The 14,590-nt window shown below is 36.1% G+C and overlaps 1 pseudogene; it reads left to right on the top strand.

Annotated features, from left to right (window-relative positions):
• LOC107665510 (low-density lipoprotein receptor-related protein 1B-like) overlaps nucleotides 1–14,590 on the top strand; it is a 312,996-nt pseudogene that overhangs the window by 126,278 nt on the left and 172,128 nt on the right.

Here is a 14,590-nt window from a genome sequence, read left to right as displayed (position 1 = left end):
GGGCGCATGGCGTCTGCACAGCAGCAGGGCTCAGTCTGCAAAATAGCTGGCCAGCTATGCAAACAGCATTATTACTCATGATAAGTGTTGTCATTATTTACCAAGAGCTGTAAATTGTACACGGATTGCAGCTGTCGTTCTAAACCCTGACGCAGGTGCAACCTCTAAGAAATTGATAAGAAAGATGCTGGGAGAGACATGGAGGAAAATGTTTGGTTTTGTTTTGTTTTTTGTGCTTTGTTTGGTGGTGTGGTTTGGTTTAGTTTAGTTTTGTATTGTTTTTTTTTAGGGATGCGCCGATCCGATATTCATATCGGGTATCGGCTCCGATACTGCCATTTTCTGTTGGATCGGGTATCGGTCAGAGAGGGCCGATCCAAATGCGAGATTGTGCGTATTATTTTGTGTTACTTCTGAAGCCATATGATAGCTTAAAGGGTTACTCCACCCCAAAATGAAAATGTTGTCATTAATCACTTACCCCCATGTCGTTCTAAACCCGTAAAAGCTTTGTTCGTCTTTGGAACACAATTTAAGATATTTTTGATGAAAACCGGGAGGCTTGTGACTGTCACCATTGACTGCCAAGTAAATTACACTGTCAAGGTCCAGAAAAGTATGAAAAGCCTCGTCAGAATAGTCCATCTGCCATCAGTGGTTCAATCTGAATTTAATAAAGCGACGAGAATACTTTTTGTATGCGAAGAAAACAAAAATAACGACTTTATTCAACAATTCGTCTCCTCTGTGTCTCTCCGCATCACCGTAGCACCATTTTAGAGAATATCCGATGAATCAAGCAAGCAGCGTACGCACTTGTAATGTTGTTTTGTTACTTGCTACTGGGTGTCTGTGAGAACAAAACACGGAGCGTAGAAAAGACTATACATTGTTTTTAACGTGCAAAGTAACTGAAATTTAAATCTGTTAAAAGAAAGGCTCAATAACTGTTGCACAGATATAATACACTACGCATCAATTTATCTTCCCTTTGTGCTTTGCACTTTTTAATGCAAAGTGCTGCGTGCTGTGACTCCGTGTTGCTTCAAGCGCATCATTCTGCACACCGGATACGCATATTGTAAGCTCTTAGTGACACACTGTATTTGTTTTGTCCTATCGAATCTATCATATGTTGTTGCCTTATTAAAAAATATGCTATACATTTAAAAGAAATGTATTTTAATTTCATAGTATATACTTATATATAAATACATTCATGAATGTTTTTCTTTAATGGATTTTATAATACAAATAGCAATGTGTAACATTTTACCATATTTAGTGCAACACTTTTATTTGTTCCCCACAAAATATTGTTTTTTCACTAAATGTTTGGATTTCTAAAATTATTGTGCTCTGATTTTTCTAGAATAACTTTTGCTGCCGAATTATCCACTAACCTAGTTTATTATATATTTTTGTCATAGATTATGAATATACATATATTTTTTCATATTTATTGTTTATTTTTCTTTATAATGAAGTAGTCTGTATTTAGTAGATTGTGAAAGAATGATTATCAGTTCCACACACAGAGATATATAAATTCTATTTATTTAAATGAAAAAAAAAAAAAAAAACTTCACTGGTATCGGATCGGTATCGGCCAATACTGAACCCTAGGTATCAGTATCGGAGGTGAAAAAGGCGGATCGGAGCATCCCTAAGAATTATTATAATTTAATAATATTATTATTTCTCAAAACGTTCTAAAATAATTATCAAAATCAAAATTTCATTAAAAAAAATCTATGTTTAAGGGAATTGTTCAAGGCTGCAAACAAACTTTTTCAGCACTCCTAATGACCTTATATCGGTTTCATACAAGATGCAGGAGAGAGATTGAACACATCCATTCAAGGTGTGATTTAATATCCGTGGTTTTTGCTTCCCACAGCCCAAACCTGCCAGCCGGGCCAGTTTCCCTGTGAGAATGGACGCTGCATCCCGGAGAACTGGCGCTGTGACCGTGATGATGACTGCGGGGATCAGTCGGATGAGTCTTCGTCATGTGGTGAGTCTTCCTCACACGGAGCGCTTTGAAGTTCCTCCCTCTGTATTTCCATATTTTATCTTTGCTATCATCGTTTTTTCTGGTCGTCGTCAAGCCTCCATATACTTCAATTAGAGGCTTTTTATCAATCCATAGTACAGTATTTTATCTTATTATATACTTTGAGCATGTCATTAATGGCTAATTGCATTGAAACGTGATTTAAAAAGCACACTTTATTTCTTTATTGCTTGTGTTTGATTTCTTAAGGGTTTTATCAGAATAAGATCCTGCCTTTTATGTTTATGTAAAAATCGTTGAACTGAATGCATCAATTGTTTTCCAAATGATTTACAGAGAAATACGTCTTCTGTTCATGAATGACCGTGCATTGTAGTTTTTCAAAAGGGAAGAACAAGGTCAGATGTGCTGTTTTGAGTTCAGTTTAATCTGATGGCCTGAGGCTTTTAACAACAATAGACAAGCTACTGAAAGCCCAGACAAAACGATGCCATAGATCTGAAGTGTTTTCTGTAGCATCCTCACGTAAACAAAGAAAAAGGCCTGTTCTGTTTTCATATTTCCTCTGTTGTTGGCTCTTTGATATCTTTTGATGTTTTGTGCATGTGGAGGTCACACACTCCGTTCCCACCAAACTGCTTTGATTTGAGCTGTGAAGGTCACCTGCTGCTGTCATGATCACATCTGAACTGTGACCCTATTGGATGGTTTTCTGCATTCTGAAGTGAAAATGATCCAATGGATGAGCAGAGTTATAGACTTTCTTTGTTGCGTGGCAGCCAGTCAGTTGAGTACATGCAACATAGTATCTCAAAGAAAAGTAATGGTAAAGTTTATTTCAATGTAATAAAACATCAAAGGGAGTTCTCAAAATTAGCATGTGGCAATAAATACAGATTTAAAAAGTGAAAATAATAATTGTTTTTATATTTCATATACACTATTGTTCAAAAGTTTGGGGTCAGTAAGATTTTCAGTAAGAAAATAATACTTTTATTCAACCAGGATTCATCAATAGTGACTATAAAGACATTTATAAGGTTCAAAATATTTGTTTCAAACTGTTCTTTTGAACTCTGAATCAATCTATTTATGGATAATAAATACTTTTTATTCTTCATGAAATCTCTATTCATTGCCTCACAACCAGGGTGGTGCAATTAAGGGTAAAACAACTACAGCACATTTCCAGGGTCAAAATTATCATTTGCCAGATACCAAATGCAAGTGAAAATTGGCCTTGACATGTAAATAAAACAAGATCATTTGTTTTATTTACCAAGCGATTCAAATCAAAATTCAAACTTCTGAAACTCTTTACTAAAGAAATTTAATTTAACTTTTACCTCAGTGGAAAATGTGCCTTAAGTGTCTACAATACCTACGAAGTAAGTTTTTTTTTCTCACATTAAGCCGCCAAAATGAAAACGAGGTACAAAATCACGATACGTCTTCACGCTTCCATTTGATGCAACTGTCCTCAGTAGAGTTTGAAACAAGCAGACACCTTAAAATCAGCTCATCAAACAATATCTCGACTGAATACACAGTGACATCATGGAGGAACTATTTTATGTTCCTCGAACATTTCAGTGAACAGTTCTTTCATTTCTTAGTGTGAAGAACATTTTAATAATCTGAAGAACCTTTTTCCCCACTTTGAAGAAACTTTTAGGCAATGGAAACGTTCCAAAAGGTTCTTCATGGAACCATCAATGCCTATTCTTAATAATGAATGTAGAGATTCAATGGAAGAACCATTTTGGTTCCCCAAAGAAACTTTAGGTGAACAGCTCTTAAAAGAATAATTTGCTTGGTGTGAAGAACATTTTAATTATCTAAAGCAGAGGTCCCCACGGGCTGTTGAAGAGTTGCTACCGGGTTGCAAGAACGTTCTGGGAAAAAAAGGTGTATTGATATGATACTCTTGTTATTTATTGTGCGTTAACTGGGGAAGTCGTGGCCTAATGGTTAGAGAGTCGGACTCGTAACCCAAAGGTTGCGGGTTCGAGTCTCGTACCGCAGGGATTGTAGGTGGGGGGAGTGAATGTACAGCGCTCTCTCCCACCTTCAATACCACGACTGAGGTGCCCTTGAGCAAGGCACCGAACCCCCAACTGCTCCCTGGGCGCCGCAGCATAAATGGCTGCCCCCTGCTCCAGGTATGTGTTCACGGTGTGTGTGTGTTCACTGCTGTGTGTGTGCACTTAGGATGGGTTAAATGCAGAGCACTAATTCCTAGTATGGGTAACCATACTTGGCCACATGTCACGTCACTTAATATTTGTTCTATTTATTCAGCATTTTTGTTTGTTGTATGTGATTGCTATGCAGTAGCAATTTGACGATTTCCCATAAATGAAATGTTCAGTAAGTAAATGAATGATTGTTTTGATCTGTCACATATATATATATATATATATATATATATATATATAGTGAATTGGTGGGTTTTTGTTAACTGTGAGCCAAAATCATCACAATTAAAAGAACCAAAGACTTAAACCACTACAGTCTGTTTGCATTGAATTTATTTAATACACGAGTTTCACAATTTGAGTTGAATTACTGAAATAAATGAACTTTTCCACGACATTCTAATTTATTGAGCTGCACCTGTATATATATATTATTCTAAAGAACCTTTCTCCACTAAAAATAACCTTTGTGGAATGGAAAGATTCCATGGATGTTAAAGGTTCTTCATGGATCCATCAATGCCAATAAAGAACCTTTATTTTTAAAAGTGCAGTTTTTAAAAGAAACATTTTTTCTTAGTGTGAAGAACATTTTAATAATGTGAAGAACCTTTTATGAAAATATTGATGTTAAACGTTCTTCATGGAACCATTATTGTGAATAATAAACCTTAATTTTCGAGAATGTAATGATTCAGTAGAAGAACCATTTTGGTTCTCCAACAAACCTTTCAGTGAACATTTCTTGAACTTCTTTTTGTTGTTGTTGGTGTGAAAACCATTTTAATAATCTAAAGGACCTTTTTCAAACTTTAAAGAACATTTTATAGAATGGAATTTTTCTATGGATATTGAAGATTCTTCATGGAACCATCAATGCCAATAAAAAGCATTTATAGCATAAATTTGCATGAATTCATTACCAATACTTAACAAAAAAGGTTGGAACTTTGTGTATTTGTTTTGCTCAATGCCAAAACGTTAAGAATATGAGTGGCATTCTTGGATCTCCTCATCAGAAACACAAAGATAAGTCAAGGAAATTATCATTATATATTGAAAAAACAAACAATGAATACCTTTGCATGATATTATGCTGCTTATTACCATGCTTTGAATATCTTGAATATCCTGCCGTAAACCCGTTGTGACGGCTCGCATCGTCTGCGACAGCACCGTTCAGCTTGTGTAAATGAGAGATGAGAAATACCAGCAGATCTCCACCTCTCTTCCTCTGAGGGATGAAGTGTGCGTTTGAAGCTTTCTCCTCTGTCAGTCGTCGCATCTTATTACTGTTTAAATTTCCTCGGTTAACGTTCCAGGGTCCACTTCGGTTCTCACGCACACACAAGCCGCGTATAGAGTAATTAAAATTTATGCTTGGCTTCCTGAAATCAAAATCAAGCTGGCACAGGAAAGCCGACCGCGCGCCGTCTGAGAAATGTCGAGCGTCGCCCCGTTCGACGTGAAGTTGCAGCACGTGGCGTCGCACGGCTGCTCGCTCGCTCCGTATCGTGACTCAATGTCAGTTTGCCGCATACTTCCTGTCAGTAACCAGGGAGCGTCTTTTCTAATGCATGTTTAATTTTGAAAGGTGGTGCGACGCCACAAAGACGCCACTGTCGGTTTATTTGGAGAGGCGTGTGAGGCAGGTTAGCGCTTCTGTCTCTTGAGAGATAAGACAGATGGTGCAAAGTTCAGCAGAAACAGTTCAGTCAAAAGTTGTTAGTCGAAGTCGTAGGCTAATCTAAGCTTTTATTATTCTGTTCGCATTTTCTTCTGGTATGGGCCCGACATTGACTTGTGAAGTTGGAAGGGGGTGTCCTTTGCCCTTCACTGCGTTGAGATTGTTGTTGTTTTTGTGTCCTCCTTAGACTTCCCAACTTGTGAACCGCTGACCCAGTTTGGCTGTGCTAATGGGAAATGCATCAGTGTGAAATGGCACTGTGATTCCGGTGAGCTAAAGTGAATGACGATCTGAATGGATTTTACATGTATCATAATAATAATAATTAGATAATAATAAGGTGATAATAATTGAATGAAAGATTTTCATGTTTTTTTTAAATAAATTTTATGTTTCCCTTCTAGAAAAAAAAAAAATATTGAACTTTATTTCCTGGTAAAAGAAAAGAAAAGAAAATGTAATGTGCTTGATCCCACGTAGTGTTTGTCCTGCTTCTGTTTTCCCTCCCTTTCTTCAATATATACTTTTTCTTTCTTTCTTTCTTTCTTTCTTTCTTTCATTTTGTTCATCCTTCCTTCCATCCTTCATTCTTCCTTTAATTTTATCTACCTACTCTTCTTCCTTCATTGATTCATTCCTTTCATCCATCCTTCTTACCTTCTTTCCTTCTTTTGTTCCTTCCATCCTTCCTTCCTTCTTTCCTTCCTTCCTTTCTTCTGTGTAAACTTGCTTCTTTCCTTCTTTATTGTTTCCTTTCGTCCATTCGTCCTTCCTTTCTTCTTTTCTTAATTCCTTTCTCCTTTTCAATCTATTATTTTTTCTTTCTTTATTTCCTTCCTTCCTTTCCTTCATCCATCCATCCATCCATCCTCTCTCTCTCTCTCTCTCTCTCTCTGTCTCTAGAGGATGACTGTGGGGACGGCAGTGATGAGGTGGGCTGCGTTCACGCCTGTTCTGTGGCTCAGTTTCAGTGCTCCAGCGGGAAGTGCATCCCTGAGCACTGGATGTGTGACGGGGACAATGACTGCGGTGACCTCAGCGACGAAAACGCCACCTGCTCCAGGACAGGTGCTCATGATCGCACAAAACACAAACACACAGAAACATTGACCTAAAACTGACATCTTCCACCTTCAAAATGTCAACCACAATTTGTAACCACAAAACTTTAAAGACTCTTTTCCTCCATCAGTGCTCTCCGCCTTTACCGACTGCAGCGAGAAAGAGTTCCACTGCCGTGGCGACAGAACTTGCGTTCCTGAAATATGGCGCTGTGACGGAGACAAAGACTGCGAGGACGGTAGCGATGAATTCGCCTGTGAGGGAGCCAAGAGAATGTGCGACCCCAAGGCAAAGTTCACCTGCAAGGTCTCAGGTAGAAAGCAACATCTATTACATAATCGCATTATCACATTACATAATCAAGTTTCACACTTTGGAAAATTCTCTATAATGTCATCTCTGGGTAAAGAGGGTCGTAAATATGATCATTGATCGATTGATTGTGGCCTGGGGTGGCGTGATGAATCAGCACTCATTCAAATTATATTGCATTACCGTTATTCCGCTGAAAATGGGATTGCGATGTGAAAAGATGCTTCCAAATGGCCATTGATTATTGCTTTGCTTCCCTCTAGACTGAATTAATCATGTTTAAGATGCATCATTTTGTTCTGATTGAGACAGACCAAGAATTTTTTATTACCCTTGTGAATTGGGCTCAGGTAGAATTGTATTTGGGTTTGTGGGTAAGTGTGTGTGTGTGAATTGATCTGTGATGCTGAACTTCAAAAGTTAGAGGTTAGAAAGTGGAGAATTTGCCACTTTAAAAAAGCTGGAGGCTGTTTTATGAGAGGAACTTTTGAGGAAAAAAAAAAGACCTATTTCAATTTGTGACATAATATACTAGGGATGGCAATCATGTCAATATTACATAATATGAAGTTTAATTAACCAAATTAATGGCAGGTAAACTGGATATTTGCCCCAAATAAAGCTAATTCAAAGACATTGCATTATTGTGCCCGAAAAACCTGCTGAACACATCTTAAACCAGCCTAAACTGGTTTCCTGGTCTTAGATGGTCTCTCAGACATGTCTATTTAAATAACCAAATTAATAGTAATTTAATCAAATTTAAAGGGATATCTGATTTAAAAAAATCCAAATACATCTCTGCTGAAAAAAAAGAAAAAGAAAAGAAAAGCTAAGCTGGTTTTAGCTGGTCTTCCAGCCTGATCATATTGGTTTGCAAGCTGGTTTTAGATGGGTTTTTAGATGGGAAACCAGCTAAGACCAGCCAAAGAGAATAGGAATGTATTTTTTTTTTCTTAAACCAGCCTTAACTGGTTTCCTGGTCTTAGATGGTCTCTCGGGCTTGTATAATTAATCTAATGTATGTGGATATTTGCTTAAAAAATGGTCCAAATGACGCTAAATAAAAAACATAGCATTATTTTACTCAATAAACCAGCTGAAAACATCTTAAATCAGCCTAAACTGGTTTCATGGTCTTATATGGTCTCTCAGGCATGTTTAATTAACCAAATGAATGAAAAAAAAAATAATTATGTGGATATTTGCTTAAACAAAAAGGTCCAAATAAAGCTACATAAAAGACATTGCATTATTTTACCCAAGAAACCTGCTAAAAACATTTTAATCCAGCCTAAACTGGTTTCCTGGTCTTAGATGGTCTCTCAGGCTTGTCTGTTAGCTGGGTTTAGAGAGGTTTTGGGCACTTATTATCCTAGATGACCAGCTGTCTAGCTAAACACCAACTTGACTTAGTTGGAAGATTAGCTAGAAAAGCTAAAGACCGACATAGGCTAGTTTAAGCATGTATTTTTCAGCAAGAAGTAAATATATTATGTCCATATCATTAATCATAAGCCTATCACTAGCCTACAGAAAACGTCCTGTGTGAACACCACCTTATTCATTCTGTGTTGCCTGCTCTCGCTAAGTACCCTGTAGCAACTTGTTAGCATGCTTACATTAGCAATTTAAAGCACGTACCGGTTTCACATTTGAGGTGTCACTGTGTGTAATTTATACTGTGGAACAAAACGTTGAAGTCACGAACCTCATTTTATTCTTAAATCTAAAACTGCTTTTGCAAAGCCATTAGAAATCCCAGAGGGGAGCTGTTAGTGAAAATGCTAGTTCACTTCCAGGTTGTAGAGCTACAAACCGAACAGCTAGAAACTATAGAATGACTGTCAAAATGTTTTAGTGCCTTGGACCTTTCATAAACATGGAAGAGATTTTAATTTGAGCCTTTTTAATCGCATCTAGCCTGAATTCAGGTAGACCTAGCTAAACAAAGTTTCTGGAAAACCCAAAGTAAAGTGAATTAAAATCTGATTAAGCAAAGTCTCTGTGAAGGTCTAATAAACGTGAAGACACTATTTGGTCTTGGAAGATACAGAAAAGTAATTTATGTACTCAACGCCCTGTTTCACCTTCTTAAAGAACTTGTCTGGAGAGATAATGAGGGAACCGCTAATGACTTGTCTCACATGCTCAAAAAAATAAATCGAAACACCTTAGGTCACTCAGTACACCATCAAGAACAACTGATAAGGATTCTGTATGAAAATGTACAGAGAAACTCATGTCTCGCATTAAATTGGAGAAAAGGGTATTTAAATAAATAATTAAATCATAAAAAAGTGGCTACAAAATTGTCAGTCTAGTGCGAACAATGGCTGGATACCATTACATTTTTTGAAAATTCAAAAATACCATTCAAAATACCATTCAAAACTTTAAAACTGTCAGTTTCCCAAACACTTTCGCTAACAGTAGTTTTTTAACATTGCTTTTTCCCCCTTATACTCTTTAGAAAGCTCTGTTCTTTTTCAACGTAAAAATAAAAAATAAAAACAATGATTATGTACCTCATTATCGCTAATGATACGGCAAACACCAAGGTCCAAAAAGCACTCTGAAACCGTATGTAGCCCTATGGGAAATTATATGCCGTATCTCGAATGTGGTTAAAGAAAAAGTGTGCAGAAAGCAGATAGCTTTGTAGAGAAACGACGCAGAGAGTTAATGATGTAAAAAAAAATAGTCCTTTGAAACACGTTTGTTTTTCTCTGCACCGTAGGGAAATGCGTTAGTAAGGACTGGGTGTGCGATGGAGACATCGACTGCGAGGACCAATCGGATGAGGAGGGGTGTGAAGTGTCCGTCTGTAAGCCTCCGAAGTTCCCATGTGGCAATGACACGTCTGTGTGCCTCCCGCCAGAGAGAATCTGTAACGGCTGGAGGGACTGTGCCGACCATTCTGACGAGGGACCCTACTGTGGTGAGTCATAGGATGTAGGTTGTTAGTTAATGCTGACCGGCCCCTGACACGGATGGTGATATAAGGATTAATGTGATGTACACGCGTTCATGAATCAACATCCTCGTTGGAACGACATTGCTGTCAGATTTTCAGGTTAGGTTTAGGAGTAGACATGGGTATCTATCTATCTATCTATCTGTCTGTCTGTCATCTAGATTTTGTTTTCCTTTTTATAAATGTCTGTTTTTTCCTCATAGTAAATACGTAAACACTTACACTTTGTAAGAAAAATGAAATAATTCATAATACATTTTGTAATCTATTTTATTTAAATTAATATGATTTAAAATTATTTTACATGATAAATGGCTACAGTTGAAAAACAAAATCACAATATGTGATGTAAACTTACCTTTTCAGAAAAGTCCAAATTATGATATTTAATGTTGCAGTCAGGCTTCCGTAAATATCTAAATATACTTTAAACATACAAAATAAATAAATAAATAAATGTTATTCAAAAAGAACAAAAATAATACGACTATAGTATCTGGTATTGGCTCCCTCACGGAAATGTTGTCTGTATTTATAGATTATTATTCACAACCACTACTGAAACAACTGCCTTCCTATTTGAGCGATACAGATTTTTATTATATTAAATAAATTACAATCCTATTCCAATTTAGATTGGTTAGTAACATTAGATGTAACATCTCTGTACACTTCAACTCCACACAAAGAAGGTTTAGAATCTTGAGATTATTTTCTCAAAACTCTACAGAATCCAAGATTACCTTCTAGAGGCACACCTCTAGCACCAAGTTACGCTAACCTGTTACATTTGAATTAGATTTTATTTACAATAATAATTCTTTTGGAAGTTTAAGCACTGGGCAAGATACACTGACTGTTGGAAAGGAAGTGAAGAGGAATTGTTTTTGAATTCAAGATTAGGTTCTATTACATTTTCAGTTCAGAACAATTTATCATCAATTTATTTTTTAGATGCGTTTATCTCAAAAATCAGTAAATCTCCACCACAGTGTTCCGTAAACCAACAGACAAAAACACATTGTTGTCTGCTGATAGTCATCACACTGAAAAAAGGGTTACCATTAAGTCAACTCTATAGACTTAGACGTATTTGTGATTCAGAAGAGGAATTTGAGAAACAGTCAATCATTTTGAAGAATCGTTTTTGTTCAAGAGGTTATCCACAATCGTGGTTTCATTCAGCAGTTGAAAAAGTTGTTTACTTACAAAAGATCTTCAAATTTGACAAATATGCTTGTTAGATCAGATGTAGTGCGTGATAGAAAACATATATACAAGGTTGTTTTCAATGTCGAAATTGTACATCATGTTCTTCAATATTACAATGCGAAAAGTTGACATGTTTATTGACGAATAAAACATAGGCTACCACATCAAATCTTGTATCACATGTTCTACTAATAATATAATATACTTAGTTCAATGTCCATGTCCATTGATGTATGTTGGAAAAACGTCGAGGCCGTTGAAAATTAGAATCAGTGAACATAAATCAGCAATTCGTAGATGTGATGTTACTTCTCCAGTGGCCAGACACTTTATTGAATATAATCATAGTATTGAACAACTGAAATGTATAGGAATTGAGAAAATAATGAATCCTCGCCGGGGTGGAGATATTAGTAAAAGACTCTTACAAAGAGAGGCGTCTTGGATGTTTTATTTAAAGACCATGTCACCTTTGGGTTTAAATGAGGATTTTGATCTTTCATGTTTCTTGTAACATTTTTTTTGGGGGGAGCAATGTGTATGAACGGCATGGTTTTGCCTGATGTGTTATTGTCCCCATTGATTTTTGTTTAAGTTTTTTGTTGAAATTTGTTGCTCTTATAGATGGAACTGATCTGGAGTCTGTGAATCTGGAAACCTAATTACCACCACCTGTGGGTCATTGTTGGTCTTCATATAATCATTGAGTTACTGAGATCTTGTCACACTGATGAAGGCAGCAAGCCGAAACGTCTCATGTTTGTATTTATCTCCTGTTTAAATAAAGAGAATTTTAGAGTGCAGACCTTGAGTAACGTTTAATCTTGTAGGAACAAAAAAATCTCAATAAACCTTATTTTTTGCCTATTATGCTCTTTTACAAAGTCTTGATTTTGTTTTGGGGGTGTACTAGAACAGGCTCTCATACTAGGTTGTTCGAAAAACACATTATTTTTCACATATTTTACATTATTACAACACCTCTCTCCCCAGTCTGGACTCCTCCCCGAACTTCCCTCTGCCCTGTATCTTGGTCTCTCATTGGCTGTAGGTCATCGCCGATGTAGTTTTCAGTCAAAAATCATTGTACACAGCGTGACTGTGAATCGCCGACAGCTCCAGATATTTAGCATGCCAAATATTTTGCCGGTGTCGGCGATTCCCTCAGATCGCAGCTTTGATAATTCACACTGCGTGATTGTCACTCGCGTGAACAAGCACCAATTTGCCTCCAATTTTGGGCATTTGTCAGCGATTTAACAAAACCTGTCGGCGAGTGAAAAATCGGGCTAAAATCGTGCAGTGTGAACTCGGCATTAGACGTATTTGTGATTCAGAAGAGGAATTTGAGAAACAGTCAATAATTTTGAAGAATCGTTTTTGTTCAAGAGGTTATCCACACACTTGGTTTCATTCAGCAGTTGAAAAAAAAAAAAAATCTGAGAGATTTCAGTTATTGAACTATCAAAAAACAACAACAACAACAGAAGAAACAATTTTAGCCATCAATAAATAACAAAAATAGCCATCAGATTAAATCTATTGTAAATAAATATTGGATCATTTTAGCTTCAGATCCTTCTTTAAAAGATGTTTTCAAACAACCTCCGATGTTTACTTACAAAAGATCTTCAAATTTGACAAATATGCTTGTTAGATCAGATGTAGTGTGTGATAGAAAACATATATACAAGGTTGTTTTCAATGTCGAAATTGTACATCATGTTCTTCAATATTACAATGCGAAAAGTTGACATGTTTATTGACGAATAAAACATAGGCTACCACATCAAATCTTGTATCACATGTTCTACTAATAATATAATATACTTAGTTCAATGTCCGTGTCCATTGATGTATGTTGGAAAAACGTTGAAGCCATTGAAAATTAGAATCAGTGAACATAAACCCGGATGATTGTAACCACTCTAAGTTCATCTGCCTTGGGAAAGCTAGCGTGTCTCTGACATAGTGATAACACTCGTTGCCTTCTCTAGTGCAGCTCAACCAGGTCTCGTCCCATTCGTCGATATTTGTGATATCACTAATCCCGGAAATTATGCGTTGTAGTCCAAACGAGTCGTTCGTTGTAGTTTTTGAAAAGTGATTTCTGTTAAATAAAATCTTTTGAATTGGACTTTGAGCTTTGCAGATCTTTTTTGTACTCAATCAGCAACATTACAGACTAACTAAAGTTGAAAAAGTGAAAAAGCATAATAGGACCCCTTTAAACATTGAAAGAAAGGAAATGATACAAGCATTATAATCCATGCATTCTATTATTATGCATAATAATAATAATAATAATAACGACTACTACTTACTACTACTACTACTACTAATAATTATTATTATTATGCTTCTCAAGTTAATTGATCCCATTAATCTCAATGCTTAGATAATTTTATGGGACAAAATAATTTTATTTACGTTTTATTTATTTATTTATTTATTTACTATAATGCACTGCAATATTATAATACTATTTTTATTATGTTGTAGTATTTTGCTTCTCAAGTAAGTTTGTCTCATTTATCTCAATTTTTAGATATTTTGATTGAAAAACAGGACAAAAATACCCAAACTCTTAGTGTTTTTCTCCCAGTAGGGGCTTCATTTTCATTCAATTTGATTCAGTTTTCTTACAAAAACAAATTTAAGAGACATTTTATCCTTTAAAAAAACACTTAAATAAATCTTACTCTTACATCAGAATGTACGTAATTGAGTGCGATGTAATTATACAGACTCCCAAATAATGTATTTATATACTGATTTATTCATTATTTTGATGTGAAATAAATGAATGTGTTCCTTTTTTTGTGACACGTGTAGTGTGTGTGTTAAGGTTCATTTAGGAAAGCTTTAGAGAGAGATCTCTTCCCTCAGGTGAGATGAGGTAGTGCTGGAATATCAGCTTAGAGCCAATTACATCTATCGGCTCCTCCTCCTCCTCACACACACTCACACACACGCACACACTTTTCCCTCCAGACTGATTAATGCGAGCACACTGAAAACTGGCCTCTGAGGATATGTGAGAGAAGCGAAACAGACTCTAGATAGTCTTTTTTGCTGTTAGTAATGACTGAAGAGACTAATATATATATATATATATATATATA

The sequence above is a fragment of the Sinocyclocheilus anshuiensis genome, unplaced genomic scaffold (assembly GCF_001515605.1).
Source record: "Sinocyclocheilus anshuiensis isolate Anshui unplaced genomic scaffold, SAMN03320099.WGS_v1.1 scaffold543, whole genome shotgun sequence".
NCBI classification, from domain to species: Eukaryota; Metazoa; Chordata; class Actinopteri; order Cypriniformes; family Cyprinidae; genus Sinocyclocheilus; species Sinocyclocheilus anshuiensis.
The sequence above is the reverse complement of the archived record's forward strand: the minus strand, read 5'-3'. Positions and strand labels throughout refer to the sequence as shown.